The 16,825-nt window shown below is 33.2% G+C and overlaps 1 non-coding gene across 1 annotated transcript; it reads left to right on the forward strand.

The window, feature by feature from the left end:
• The first annotated feature begins 4,319 nt into the window (after positions 1-4,319).
• Positions 4,320-4,392, forward strand: TRNAR-CCU (transfer RNA arginine (anticodon CCU)). Its single transcript has one exon. It is a non-coding gene; the product is annotated as a tRNA-Arg (tRNA).
• The last annotated feature ends 12,433 nt before the right edge of the window (positions 4,393-16,825 follow it).

Consider the following 16,825-nt stretch of genomic DNA (forward strand, 5'->3'; position numbering starts at 1 on the left):
CGGTACTTTTCAGCTTGCAAAATTATGGCCCAGTATCTAAAAGCAGACATTTATCCTAATGACATTGTGGATTAGTTTCCAGATAAGTTTACTATCACCTGGGACAGTGGCTTCAAGTCCCATCTAGGATGCATGTTCCTTTGTTGCTCATTCTCATGCTAGAAGTTATGATTTTTTTCAATGCAGGTGACTGTCTTAATGGTATTGCAGAAAATCCATATATACCAAAACATACCTATTAAGTTTTAATTGCAATTTTATATCAGAGTGGCTACAAAATAACAATTTCTATTGCAATTGCTGATGGGTTTCTTGAAGTCCTTTCATCCATGTTATCAAAAGGGTAATTTTCTGCCTTTTATATTTCTTTGGACACTGACTTTACTGACAATTTAGGTGCTACAGACCAAAAAAACAATGTTTACCTTTAAATATAGAGCACAAGTGAGATTTAACTTATTTTTAATTAAAGATTCTGCACTTTTTGGTATTATAGTGTATATTTTCCCTATGCAACATTAAAGTTACAAATATCTATAGCAAATATTATTTAAGATAAATAAACAGGAATTATTTTACAATTTTGATAATATTGAACTATACAACAATGGCATGAATTCATTGCAATATACACCTATGGATACATAAAACTGGGCAATAACACAAATGCACAATATAATTGATTACCTTATGATTAGAATATTACTTTTATTAGGTACTTTAGTATTGGGTGCAGTAGTTTAGTTGATTTAAAAAGTAACTAATTTAAAATTAATAAACCAAGTTAATTTACTTAGTCAACTCGATGCTAAAATCGCTCAACTAAAAATAAAGCATTTTGACCACGTGCTCCTGTGGCGCAGTTGGTGTGTGCGCAGTACTTATAAGACAGTATCTGTTGAGCAATGCTGAGGTTGTGAGTTCAAGCCTAACCTGGAGCAAATGTAATTTTTTTTCTAATGTCATCAGTAAATGATTATCATCTGCTACCTGAACATCCTGATATGAAGGCAGAAAAAAAAACACAAACATGACTGTTTTTAAGGTATCAGTACACACAGCTGCTTTGGTTCATATGCACTGTAAACATTACTTTAGTTAGTCAACAAAATGGAATGCAAAAGACTACCTCTTTATTGGTAAAAGAGTTGCATCAATCTGTTTTGCTGCAATGTACCATGAGGGTCCACACTATTAGGGCTGGATAGTACAATCACATTTCATGCTGGGATTTGTAAAGCAAATAACACAAATAAACGGCTTTCCTATATCGCAACAATTAATGATTATACTAATGAAAAAATCAGTTTCATAAAAAGATGTTACTAAGCCCCAGTGGCCTAATAGATAAGGCACTGACCTCCTAAGACAGGGATTGTGGGTTCAAGTCCCATTTGGGACTTTATTTCATTAAAATAATTTTGGAGATGTTCCTTTTATTCTTGCTTCATACTGCACAAATGGCTCCACCAGAAACTTTTATCTGCTTAACAATCCGGTACTTTTCAGCTTGCAAAATTATGGCCCAGTATCTAAAAGCAGACATTTATCCTAATGACATTGTGGATTAGTTTCCAGATAAGTTTACTATCACCTGGGACAGTGGCTTCAAGTCCCATCTAGGATGCATGTTCCTTTGTTGCTCATTCTCATGCTAGAAGTTATGATTTTTTTCAATGCAGGTGACTGTCTTAATGGTATTGCAGAAAATCCATATATACCAAAACATACCTATTAAGTTTTAATTGCAATTTTATATCAGAGTGGCTACAAAAGAACAATTTTTATTGCAATTGCTGATGGGTTTCTTGAAGTCCTTTCATCCATGTTATCAAAAGGGTAATTTTCTGCCTTTTATATTTCTTTGGACACTGACTTTACTGACAATTTAGGTGCTACAGACCAAAAAAACAATGTTTACCTTTAAATATAGAGCACAAGTGAGATTTAACTTATTTTTAATTAAAGATTCTGCACTTTTTGGTATTATAGTGTATATTTTCCCTATGCAACATTAAAGTTACAAATATCTATAGCAAATATTATTTAAGATAAATAAACAGGAATTATTTTACAATTTTGATAATATTGAACTATACAACAATGGCATGAATTCATTGCAATATACACCTATGGATACATAAAACTGGGCAATAACACAAATGCACAATATAATTGATTACCTTATGATTAGAATATTACTTTTATTAGGTACTTTAGTATTGGGTGCAGTAGTTTAGTTGATTTAAAAAGTAACTAATTTAAAATTAATAAACCAAGTTAATTTACTTAGTCAACTCGATGCTAAAATCGCTCAACTAAAAATAAAGCATTTTGACCACGTGCTCCTGTGGCGCAGTTGGTGTGTGCGCAGTACTTATAAGACAGTATCTGTTGAGCAATGCTGAGGTTGTGAGTTCAAGCCTAACCTGGTGCAAATGTAATTTTTTTTCTAATGTCATCAGTAAATGATTATCATCTGCTACCTGAACATCCTGATATGAAGGCAGAAAAAAAAACACAAACATGACTGTTTTTAAGGTATCAGTACACACAGCTGCTTTGGTTCATATGCACTGTAAACATTACTTTAGTTAGTCAACAAAATGGAATGCAAAAGACTACCTCTTTATTGGTAAAAGAGTTGCATCAATCTGTTTTGCTGCAATGTACCATGAGGGTCCACACTATTAGGGCTGGATAGTACAATCACATTTCATGCTGGGATTTGTAAAGCAAATAACACAAATAAACGGCTTTCCTATATCGCAACAATTAATGATTATACTAATGAAAAAATCAGTTTCATAAAAAGATGTTACTAAGCCCCAGTGGCCTAATAGATAAGGCACTGACCTCCTAAGACAGGGATTGTGGGTTCAAGTCCCATTTGGGACTTTATTTCATTAAAATAATTTTGGAGATGTTTTTTTTATTCTTGCTTCATACTGCACAAATGGCTCCACCAGAAACTTTTATCTGCTTAACAATCCGGTACTGTTCAGCTTGCAAAATTATGGCCCAGTATCTAAAAGCAGACATTTATCCTAATGACATTGTGGATTAGTTTCCTGAAAAGTTTACTATCACCTGGGACAGTGGCTTAAAGTCCCATCTAGGATGCATGTTCCTTTGTTGCTCATTCTCATGCTAGAAGTTATGCTTTTTTTCAATGCAGGTGACTGTCTTAATGGTATTGCAGAAAATCCATATATACCAAAACATACCTATTAAGTTTTAATTGCAATTTAATATCAGAGTGGCTACAAAATAACAATGTCTATTGCAATTGCTGATGGGTTTCTTGATGTTCTTTCATCTTTGTCTTCAAAAGGGTAATTTTCTGCTTTTTATATTTCTTTGGACACTGACTTTATTGACAATTTAGGTGCTACAGACAAAAAAACAATGTTTACCTTTAAATATAGAGCAGAAGTGAGATTTAACTTATTTTTATTTAAAGATTCTGCACTTTTTGGTAATATAGTGTATATTTTCCCTATGCAACATTAAAGTTACATATATCTATACCAAATATTATTTAAGATAAATAAACAGGAATTATTTAACAATTTTGATAATATTGAACTGTACAACAATGGCATGAATTCATTGCAATATACACCTATGGATACATAAAACTGGGCAATAACACAAATGCACAATATAATTGATTACCTTATGATTAGAATATTACTTTTATTAGGTACTTTAGTATTGGGTGCAGTAGTTTAGTGGATTTAAAAAGTAACTAATTTAAAATTAATAAACCAAGTTAATTTACTTAGTCAACTCGATGCTAAAATCACTCAACTAAAAATAATGCACTTTGACCATGCGCTCCTGTGGCGCTATCGGTCAGCGCGCGGTACTTATAAGGCAGTGTCTGTTGAGCAATGCCGAGGTTGTGAATTCAAGCCTCACCTGGAGCAAATGTAATTTTTTTTCTAATGTCATCAGATATTGATTATCATCTGCTACCTGAACATCCTGATATGAAGGCAGAAAAAAAACACAAACATGACTGTTTTTAAGGTACCAGTACACACAGCTGCTTTGGTTCATATGCACTGTAAACATTACTTTAGTTAGTCAACAAAATGGAATGCAAAAGACTACCTATTTATTGGTAAAAGAGTTGCATCAATCTGTTTTGCTGCAATGTAACATGAGGGTCCACACTATTTGGTCTGGTTAGTACAATCACATTTCATGATGGGATTTGTAAAGCAAAGAACACAAATAAATGGCTTTCCTATATCGCAACAATTAATGATTATACTAATGAAAAACTCAGTTTCACACAAAGACGATACTAAGCCCCAGTGGCCTAATGGATAAGGCACTGGCCTCCTAAGCCAGGGATTGTGGGTTCAAGTCCCATCTTGGGTGATAGGATTTATTTCATTAAAATGATTTTGGAGATGTTCCTTTTATTCTTGCTTCATACTGCACAAATGGCTCCACCAGAAACTTTTATCTGCTTAACAATCCGGTACTGTTCAGCTTGCAAAATTATGGCCCAGTATCTAAAAGCAGACATTCATCCTAATGACATTGTGGATTAGTTTCCTGAAGAGTTTACTATCACCTGGGACAGTGGCTTAAAGTCCCATCTAGGATGCATGTTCCTTTGTTGCTCATTCTCATCCTAGAAGTTATGCTTTTTTTCAATGCAGGTGACTGTCTTAATGGTATTGCAGAAAATCCATATATACCAAAACATACCTATTAAGTTTTAATTGCAATTTAATATCAGAGTGGCTACAAAATAACAATTTCTATTGCAATTGCTGATGGGTTTCTTGAAGTCCTTTCATCCATGTTATCAAAAGGTTAATTTTCTGCCTTTTATATTTCTTTGGACACTGACTTTACTGACAATTTAGGTGCTACAGACCAAAAAAACAATGTTTACCTTTAAATATAGAGCACAAGTGAGATTTAACTTATTTTTAATTAAAGATTCTGCACTTTTTGGTATTATAGTGTATATTTTCCCTATGCAACATTAAAGTTACAAATATCTATAGCAAATATTATTTAAGATAAATAAACAGGAATTATTTTACAATTTTGATAATATTGAACTATACAACAATGGCATGAATTCATTGCAATATACACCTATGGATACATAAAACTGGGCTATAACACAAATGCATAATATAATTGAATACCTTATGATTAGAATATTACTTTTATTAGGTACTTTAGTATTGGGTGCAGTAGTTTAGTTGATTTAAAAAGTAACTAATTTAAAATTAATAAACCAAGTTAATTTACTTAGTCAACTCGATGCTAAAATCGCTCAACTAAAAATAATGCGCTTTGACCATGTGCTCCTGTGGCGCAGTCGGTGTGTGCGCAGTACTTATAAGACAGTATCTGTTGAGCAATGCGGGTTCAAGCCTAACCTGGAGCAAATGTAATTTTTTTTCTAATGTCATCAGTAAATGATTATCATCTGCTACCTGAACATCCTGATATGAAGGCAGAAAAAAAAACACAAACATGACTGTTTTTAAGGTATCAGTACACACAGCTGCTTTGGTTCATGTGCACTGTAAACATTACTTTAGTTAGTCAACAAAATGGAATGCAAAAGACTACCTCTTTATTGGTAAAAGAGTTGCATCAATCTGTTTTGCTGCAATGTACCATGAGGGTCCACACTATTAGGGCTGGATAGTACAATCACATTTCATGCTGGGATTTGTAAAGCAAATAACACAAATAAACGGCTTTCCTATATCGCAACAATTAATGATTATACTAATGAAAAAATCAGTTTCATGGAAAGATGTTACTAAGCCCCCGTGGCCTAATAGATAAGGCACTGGCCTCCTAAGACAGTGATTGTGGGTTCAAGTCCCATTTGGGACTTTATTTCATTAAAATTATTTTGGAGATGTTCCTTTTATTCTTGCTTCATACTGCACAAATGGCTCCACCAGAAACTTTTATCTGCTTAACAATCCGGTACTGTTCAGCTTGCAAAATTATGGCCCAGTATCTAAAAGCAGACATTCATCCTAATGACATTGTGGATTAGTTTCCTGAAGAGTTTACTATCACCTGGGACAGTGGCTTAAAGTCCCATCTAGGATGCATGTTCCTTTGTTGCTCATTCTCATCCTAGAAGTTATGCTTTTTTTCAATGCAGGTGACTGTCTTAATGGTATTGCAGAAAATTCATATATACCAAAACATACCTATTAAGTTTTAATTGCAATTTAATATCAGAGTGGCTACAAAATAACAATTTCTATTGCAATTGCTGATGGGTTTCTTGAAGTCCTTTCATCCATGTTATCAAAAGGGTAATTTTCTGCCTTTTATATTTCTTTGGACACTGACTTTACTGACTATTTAGGTGCTACAGACCAAAAAAACAATGTTTACCTTTAAATATAGAGCACAAGTGAGATTTAACTTATTTTTATTTAAAGATACTGCATTTTTTGGTAATATAGTGTATATTTTCCCTATGCAACATTAAAGTTACATATATCTATACCAAAGATTATTTAAGATAAATAAACAGGAATTATTTTACAATTTTGATAATATTGAACTGTACAACAATGGCATGAATTCATTGCAATATACACCTATGGATACATAAAACTGGGCAATAACACAAATGCACAATATAATTGATTACCTTATGATTAGAATATTACTTTTATTAGGTACTTTAGTATTGGGTGCAGTAGTTTAGTGGATTTAAAAAGTAACTAATTTAAAATTAATAAACCAAGTTAATTTACTTAGTCAACTCGATGCTAAAATCGCTCAACTAAAAATAATGCATTTTGACCATGTGCTCCTGTGGCGCAGTTGGTGTGTGCGCAGTACTTATAAGACAGTATCTGTTGAGCAATGCTGAGGTTGTGAGTTCAAGCCTAACCTGCAGCAAATGTAATTTTTTTTTCTAATGTCATCAGTAAATGATTATCATCTGCTACCTGAACATCCTGATATGAAGGCAGAAAAAAGACACAAACATGACTGTTTTTAAGGTATCAGTACACACAGCTGCTTTGGTTCATATGCACTGTAAACATTACTTTAGTTAGTCAACAAAATGGAATGCAAAAGACTACCTCTTTATTGGTAAAAGAGTTGCATCAATCTGTTTTGCTGCAATGTAACATGAGGGTCCACACTATTAGGGCTGGATAGTATAATCACATTTCATGCTGGGATTTGTAAAGCAAATAACACAAATAAACGGCTTTCCTATATCGCAACAATTGATGATTAAACTAATGAAAAAATCAGTTTCATACAAAGATGTTGCTAAGCCCCAGTGGCCTAATAGATAAGGCACTGGCCTCCTAAGACAGGGATTGTGGGTTCAAGTCCCATTTGGGACTTTATTTCATTAAAATAATTTTGGAGATGTTCCTTTTATTCTTGCTTCATACTGCACAAATGGCTCCACCAGAAACTTTTATCTGCTTAACAATCCGGTACTTTTCAGCTTGCAAAATTATGGCCCAGTATCTAAAAGCAGACATTTATCCTAATGACATTGTGGATTAGTTTCCAGATAAGTTTACTATCACCTGGGACAGTGGCTTCAAGTCCCATCTAGGATGCATGTTCCTTTGTTGCTCATTCTCATGCTAGAAGTTATGATTTTTTTCAATGCAGGTGACTGTCTTAATGGTATTGCAGAAAATCCATATATACCAAAACATACCTATTAAGTTTTAATTGCAATTTTATATCAGAGTGGCTACAAAATAACAATTTCTATTGCAATTGCTGATGGGTTTCTTGAAGTCCTTTCATCCATGTTATCAAAAGGGTAATTTTCTGCCTTTTATATTTCTTTGGACACTGACTTTACTGACAATTTAGGTGCTACAGACCAAAAAAACAATGTTTACCTTTAAATATAGAGCACAAGTGAGATTTAACTTATTTTTAATTAAAGATTCTGCACTTTTTGGTATTATAGTGTATATTTTCCCTATGCAACATTAAAGTTACAAATATCTATAGCAAATATTATTTAAGATAAATAAACAGGAATTATTTTACAATTTTGATAATATTGAACTATACAACAATGGCATGAATTCATTGCAATATACACCTATGGATACATAAAACTGGGCAATAACACAAATGCACAATATAATTGATTACCTTATGATTAGAATATTACTTTTATTAGGTACTTTAGTATTGGGTGCAGTAGTTTAGTTGATTTAAAAAGTAACTAATTTAAAATTAATAAACCAAGTTAATTTACTTAGTCAACTCGATGCTAAAATCGCTCAACTAAAAATAAAGCATTTTGACCACGTGCTCCTGTGGCGCAGTTGGTGTGTGCGCAGTACTTATAAGACAGTATCTGTTGAGCAATGCTGAGGTTGTGAGTTCAAGCCTAACCTGGAGCAAATGTAATTTTTTTTCTAATGTCATCAGTAAATGATTATCATCTGCTACCTGAACATCCTGATATGAAGGCAGAAAAAAAAACACAAACATGACTGTTTTTAAGGTATCAGTACACACAGCTGCTTTGGTTCATATGCACTGTAAACATTACTTTAGTTAGTCAACAAAATGGAATGCAAAAGACTACCTCTTTATTGGTAAAAGAGTTGCATCAATCTGTTTTGCTGCAATGTACCATGAGGGTCCACACTATTAGGGCTGGATAGTACAATCACATTTCATGCTGGGATTTGTAAAGCAAATAACACAAATAAACGGCTTTCCTATATCGCAACAATTAATGATTATACTAATGAAAAAATCAGTTTCATAAAAAGATGTTACTAAGCCCCAGTGGCCTAATAGATAAGGCACTGACCTCCTAAGACAGGGATTGTGGGTTCAAGTCCCATTTGGGACTTTATTTCATTAAAATAATTTTGGAGATGTTCCTTTTATTCTTGCTTCATACTGCACAAATGGCTCCACCAGAAACTTTTATCTGCTTAACAATCCGGTACTTTTCAGCTTGCAAAATTATGGCCCAGTATCTAAAAGCAGACATTTATCCTAATGACATTGTGGATTAGTTTCCAGATAAGTTTACTATCACCTGGGACAGTGGCTTCAAGTCCCATCTAGGATGCATGTTCCTTTGTTGCTCATTCTCATGCTAGAAGTTATGATTTTTTTCAATGCAGGTGACTGTCTTAATGGTATTGCAGAAAATCCATATATACCAAAACATACCTATTAAGTTTTAATTGCAATTTTATATCAGAGTGGCTACAAAAGAACAATTTCTATTGCAATTGCTGATGGGTTTCTTGAAGTCCTTTCATCCATGTTATCAAAAGGGTAATTTTCTGCCTTTTATATTTCTTTGGACACTGACTTTACTGACAATTTAGGTGCTACAGACCAAAAAAACAATGTTTACCTTTAAATATAGAGCACAAGTGAGATTTAACTTATTTTTAATTAAAGATTCTGCACTTTTTGGTATTATAGTGTATATTTTCCCTATGCAACATTAAAGTTACAAATATCTATAGCAAATATTATTTAAGATAAATAAACAGGAATTATTTTACAATTTTGATAATATTGAACTATACAACAATGGCATGAATTCATTGCAATATACACCTATGGATACATAAAACTGGGCAATAACACAAATGCACAATATAATTGATTACCTTATGATTAGAATATTACTTTTATTAGGTACTTTAGTATTGGGTGCAGTAGTTTAGTTGATTTAAAAAGTAACTAATTTAAAATTAATAAACCAAGTTAATTTACTTAGTCAACTCGATGCTAAAATCGCTCAACTAAAAATAATGCTTTTTGACCATGTGCTCCTGTGGCGCAGTTGGTGTGTGCGCAGTACTTATAAGACAGTATCTGTTGAGCAATGCTGAGGTTGTAAGTTCAAGCCTAACCTGGAGCAAATGTAATTTTTTTTTCTAATGTCATCAGTAAATGATTATCATCTGCTACCTGAACATCCTGATATGAAGGCAGAAAAAAGACACAAACATGACTGTTTTTAAGGTATCAGTACACACAGCTGCTTTGGTTCATATGCACTGTAAACATTACTTTAGTTAGTCAACAAAATGGAATGCAAAAGACTACCTCTTTATTGGTAAAAGAGTTGCATCAATCTGTTTTGCTGCAATGTAACATGAGGGTCCACACTATTAGGGCTGGATAGTATAATCACATTTCATGCTGGGATTTGTAAAGCAAATAACACAAATAAACGGCTTTCCTATATCGCAACAATTGATGATTATACTAATGAAAAAATCAGTTTCATACAAAGATGTTGCTAAGCCCCAGTGGCCTAATAGATAAGGCACTGGCCTCCTAAGACAGGGATTGTGGGTTCAAGTCCCATTTGGGACTTTATTTCATTAAAATAATTTTGGAGATGTTCCTTTTATTCTTGCTTCATACTGCACAAATGGCTCCACCAGAAACTTTTATCTGCTTAACAATCCGGTACTTTTCAGCTTGCAAAATTATGGCCCAGTATCTAAAAGCAGACATTTATCCTAATGACATTGTGGATTAGTTTCCAGATAAGTTTACTATCACCTGGGACAGTGGCTTCAAGTCCCATCTAGGATGCATGTTCCTTTGTTGCTCATTCTCATGCTAGAAGTTATGATTTTTTTCAATGCAGGTGACTGTCTTAATGGTATTGCAGAAAATCCATATATACCAAAACATACCTATTAAGTTTTAATTGCAATTTTATATCAGAGTGGCTACAAAATAACAATTTCTATTGCAATTGCTGATGGGTTTCTTGAAGTCCTTTCATCCATGTTATCAAAAGGGTAATTTTCTGCCTTTTATATTTCTTTGGACACTGACTTTACTGACAATTTAGGTGCTACAGACCAAAAAAACAATGTTTACCTTTAAATATAGAGCACAAGTGAGATTTAACTTATTTTTAATTAAAGATTCTGCACTTTTTGGTATTATAGTGTATATTTTCCCTATGCAACATTAAAGTTACAAATATCTATAGCAAATATTATTTAAGATAAATAAACAGGAATTATTTTACAATTTTGATAATATTGAACTATACAACAATGGCATGAATTCATTGCAATATACACCTATGGATACATAAAACTGGGCAATAACACAAATGCACAATATAATTGATTACCTTATGATTAGAATATTACTTTTATTAGGTACTTTAGTATTGGGTGCAGTAGTTTAGTTGATTTAAAAAGTAACTAATTTAAAATTAATAAACCAAGTTAATTTACTTAGTCAACTCGATGCTAAAATCGCTCAACTAAAAATAAAGCATTTTGACCACGTGCTCCTGTGGCGCAGTTGGTGTGTGCGCAGTACTTATAAGACAGTATCTGTTGAGCAATGCTGAGGTTGTGAGTTCAAGCCTAACCTGGAGCAAATGTAATTTTTTTTCTAATGTCATCAGTAAATGATTATCATCTGCTACCTGAACATCCTGATATGAAGGCAGAAAAAAAACACAAACATGACTGTTTTTAAGGTATCAGTACACACAGCTGCTTTGGTTCATATGCACTGTAAACATTACTTTAGTTAGTCAACAAAATGGAATGCAAAAGACTACCTCTTTATTGGTAAAAGAGTTGCATCAATCTGTTTTGCTGCAATGTACCATGAGGGTCCACACTATTAGGGCTGGATAGTACAATCACATTTCATGCTGGGATTTGTAAAGCAAATAACACAAATAAACGGCTTTCCTATATCGCAACAATTAATGATTATACTAATGAAAAAATCAGTTTCATAAAAAGATGTTACTAAGCCCCAGTGGCCTAATAGATAAGGCACTGACCTCCGAAGACAGGGATTGTGGGTTCAAGTCCCATTTGGGACTTTATTTCATTAAAATAATTTTGGAGATGTTCCTTTTATTCTTGCTTCATACTGCACAAATGGCTCCACCAGAAACTTTTATCTGCTTAACAATCCGGTACTTTTCAGCTTGCAAAATTATGGCCCAGTATCTAAAAGCAGACATTTATCCTAATGACATTGTGGATTAGTTTCCAGATAAGTTTACTATCACCTGGGACAGTGGCTTCAAGTCCCATCTAGGATGCATGTTCCTTTGTTGCTCATTCTCATGCTAGAAGTTATGATTTTTTTCAATGCAGGTGACTGTCTTAATGGTATTGCAGAAAATCCATATATACCAAAACATACCTATTAAGTTTTAATTGCAATTTTATATCAGAGTGGCTACAAAAGAACAATTTCTATTGCAATTGCTGATGGGTTTCTTGAAGTCCTTTCATCCATGTTATCAAAAGGGTAATTTTCTGCCTTTTATATTTCTTTGGACACTGACTTTACTGACAATTTAGGTGCTACAGACCAAAAAAACAATGTTTACCTTTAAATATAGAGCACAAGTGAGATTTAACTTATTTTTAATTAAAGATTCTGCACTTTTTGGTATTATAGTGTATATTTTCCCTATGCAACATTAAAGTTACAAATATCTATAGCAAATATTATTTAAGATAAATAAACAGGAATTATTTTACAATTTTGATAATATTGAACTATACAACAATGGCATGAATTCATTGCAATATACACCTATGGATACATAAAACTGGGCAATAACACAAATGCACAATTTAATTGATTACCTTATGATTAGAATATTACTTTTATTAGGTACTTTAGTATTGGGTGCAGTAGTTTAGTTGATTTAAAAAGTAACTAATTTAAAATTAATAAACCAAGTTAATTTACTTAGTCAACTCGATGCTAAAATCGCTCAACTAAAAATAAAGCATTTTGACCACGTGCTCCTGTGGCGCAGTTGGTGTGTGCGCAGTACTTATAAGACAGTATCTGTTGAGCAATGCTGAGGTTGTGAGTTCAAGCCTAACCTGGAGCAAATGTAATTTTTTTTCTAATGTCATCAGTAAATGATTATCATCTGCTACCTGAACATCCTGATATGAAGGCAGAAAAAAAAACACAAACATGACTGTTTTTAAGGTATCAGTACACACAGCTGCTTTGGTTCATATGCACTGTAAACATTACTTTAGTTAGTCAACAAAATGGAATGCAAAAGACTACCTCTTTATTGGTAAAAGAGTTGCATCAATCTGTTTTGCTGCAATGTACCATGAGGGTCCACACTATTAGGGCTGGATAGTACAATCACATTTCATGCTGGGATTTGTAAAGCAAATAACACAAATAAACGGCTTTCCTATATCGCAACAATTAATGATTATAATAATGAAAAAATCAGTTTCATAAAAAGATGTTACTAAGCCCCAGTGGCCTAATAGATAAGGCACTGACCTCCTAAGACAGGGATTGTGGGTTCAAGTCCCATTTGGGACTTTATTTCATTAAAATAATTTTGGAGATGTTCCTTTTATTCTTGCTTCATACTGCACAAATGGCTCCACCAGAAACTTTTATCTGCTTAACAATCCGGTACTTTTCAGCTTGCAAAATTATGGCCCAGTATCTAAAAGCAGACATTTATCCTAATGACATTGTGGATTAGTTTCCAGATAAGTTTACTATCACCTGGGACAGTGGCTTCAAGTCCCATCTAGGATGCATGTTCCTTTGTTGCTCATTCTCATGCTAGAAGTTATGATTTTTTTCAATGCAGGTGACTGTCTTAATGGTATTGCAGAAAATCCATATATACCAAAACATACCTATTAAGTTTTAATTGCAATTTTATATCAGAGTGGCTACAAAATAACAATTTCTATTGCAATTGCTGATGGGTTTCTTGAAGTCCTTTCATCCATGTTATCAAAAGGGTAATTTTCTGCCTTTTATATTTCTTTGGACACTGACTTTACTGACAATTTAGGTGCTACAGACCAAAAAAACAATGTTTACCTTTAAATATAGAGCACAAGTGAGATTTAACTTATTTTTAATTAAAGATTCTGCACTTTTTGGTATTATAGTGTATATTTTCCCTATGCAACATTAAAGTTACAAATATCTATAGCAAATATTATTTAAGATAAATAAACAGGAATTATTTTACAATTTTGATAATATTGAACTATACAACAATGGCATGAATTCATTGCAATATACACCTATGGATACATAAAACTGGGCAATAACACAAATGCACAATATAATTGATTACCTTATGATTAGAATATTACTTTTATTAGGTACTTTAGTATTGGGTGCAGTAGTTTAGTTGATTTAAAAAGTAACTAATTTAAAATTAATAAACCAAGTTAATTTACTTAGTCAACTCGATGCTAAAATCGCTCAACTAAAAATAATGCATTTTGACCATGTGCTCCTGTGGCGCAGTTGGTGTGTGCGCAGTACTTATAAGACAGTATCTGTTGAGCAATGCTGAGGTTGTGAGTTCAAGCCTAACCTGGAGCAAATGTAATTTTTTTTTCTAATGTCATCAGTAAATGATTATCATCTGCTACCTGAACATCCTGATATGAAGGCAGAAAAAAGACACAAACATGACTGTTTTTAAGGTATCAGTACACACAGCTGCTTTGGTTCATATGCACTGTAAACATTACTTTAGTTAGTCAACAAAATGGAATGCAAAAGACTACCTCTTTATTGGTAAAAGAGTTGCATCAATCTGTTTTGCTGCAATGTAACATGAGGGTCCACACTATTAGGGCTGGATAGTATAATCACATTTCATGCTGGGATTTGTAAAGCAAATAACACAAATAAACGGCTTTCCTATATCGCAACAATTGATGATTATACTAATGAAAAAATCAGTTTCATACAAAGATGTTGCTAAGCCCCAGTGGCCTAATAGATAAGGCACTGGCCTCCTAAGACAGGGATTGTGGGTTCAAGTCCCATTTGGGACTTTATTTCATTAAAATAATTTTGGAGATGTTCCTTTTATTCTTGCTTCATACTGCACAAATGGCTCCACCAGAAACTTTTATCTGCTTAACAATCCGGTACTTTTCAGCTTGCAAAATTATGGCCCAGTATCTAAAAGCAGACATTTATCCTAATGACATTGTGGATTAGTTTCCAGATAAGTTTACTATCACCTGGGACAGTGGCTTCAAGTCCCATCTAGGATGCATGTTCCTTTGTTGCTCATTCTCATGCTAGAAGTTATGATTTTTTTCAATGCAGGTGACTGTCTTAATGGTATTGCAGAAAATCCATATATACCAAAACATACCTATTAAGTTTTAATTGCAATTTTATATCAGAGTAGCTACAAAATAACAATTTCTATTGCAATTGCTGATGGGTTTCTTGAAGTCCTTTCATCCATGTTATCAAAAGGGTAATTTTCTGCCTTTTATATTTCTTTGGACACTGACTTTACTGACAATTTAGGTGCTACAGACCAAAAAAACAATGTTTACCTTTAAATATAGAGCACAAGTGAGATTTAACTTATTTTTAATTAAAGATTCTGCACTTTTTGGTATTATAGTGTATATTTTCCCTATGCAACATTAAAGTTACAAATATCTATAGCAAATATTATTTAAGATAAATAAACAGGAATTATTTTACAATTTTGATAATATTGAACTATACAACAATGGCATGAATTCATTGCAATATACACCTATGGATACATAAAACTGGGCAATAACACAAATGCACAATATAATTGATTACCTTATGATTAGAATATTACTTTTATTAGGTACTTTAGTATTGGGTGCAGTAGTTTAGTTGATTTAAAAAGTAACTAATTTAAAATTAATAAACCAAGTTAATTTACTTAGTCAACTCGATGCTAAAATCGCTCAACTAAAAATAAAGCATTTTGACCACGTGCTCCTGTGGCGCAGTTGGTGTGTGCGCAGTACTTATAAGACAGTATCTGTTGAGCAATGCTGAGGTTGTGAGTTCAAGCCTAACCTGGAGCAAATGTAATTTTTTTTCTAATGTCATCAGTAAATGATTATCATCTGCTACCTGAACATCCTGATATGAAGGCAGAAAAAAAAACACAAACATGACTGTTTTTAAGGTATCAGTACACACAGCTGCTTTGGTTCATATGCACTGTAAACATTACTTTAGTTAGTCAACAAAATGGAATGCAAAAGACTACCTCTTTATTGGTAAAAGAGTTGCATCAATCTGTTTTGCTGCAATGTACCATGAGGGTCCACACTATTAGGGCTGGATAGTACAATCACATTTCATGCTGGGATTTGTAAAGCAAATAACACAAATAAACGGCTTTCCTATATCGCAACAATTAATGATTATACTAATGAAAAAATCAGTTTCATAAAAAGATGTTACTAAGCCCCAGTGGCCTAATAGATAAGGCACTGGCCTCCTAAGACAGGGATTGTGGGTTCAAGTCCCATTTGGGACTTTATTTCATTAAAAAATTTTTGGAGATGTTCCTTTTATTCTTGCTTCATACTGCACAAATGGCTCCACCAGAAACTTTTATCTGCTTAACAATCCGGTACTTTTCAGCTTGCAAAATTATGGCCCAGTATCTAAAAGCAGACATTTATCCTAATGACATTGTGGATTAGTTTCCAGATAAGTTTACTATCACCTGGGACAGTGGCTTCAAGTCCCATCTAGGATGCATGTTCCTTTGTTGCTCATTCTCATGCTAGAAGTTATGCTTTTTTTCAATGCAGGTGACTGTCTTAATGGTATTGCAGAAAATCCATATATACCAAAACATACCTATTAAGTTTTAATTGCAATTTTATATCAGAGTGGCTACAAAATAACAATTTCTATTGCAATTGCTGATGGGTTTCTTGAAGTCCTTTCATCCATGTTATCAAAAGGGTAATTTTCTGCCTTTTATATTTCTTTGGAC

This window comes from Taudactylus pleione, unplaced genomic scaffold (assembly GCF_031769625.1).
Source record: "Taudactylus pleione unplaced genomic scaffold, aTauple2 ptg000473l, whole genome shotgun sequence".
Taxonomy (NCBI): domain Eukaryota; kingdom Metazoa; phylum Chordata; class Amphibia; order Anura; family Myobatrachidae; genus Taudactylus; species Taudactylus pleione.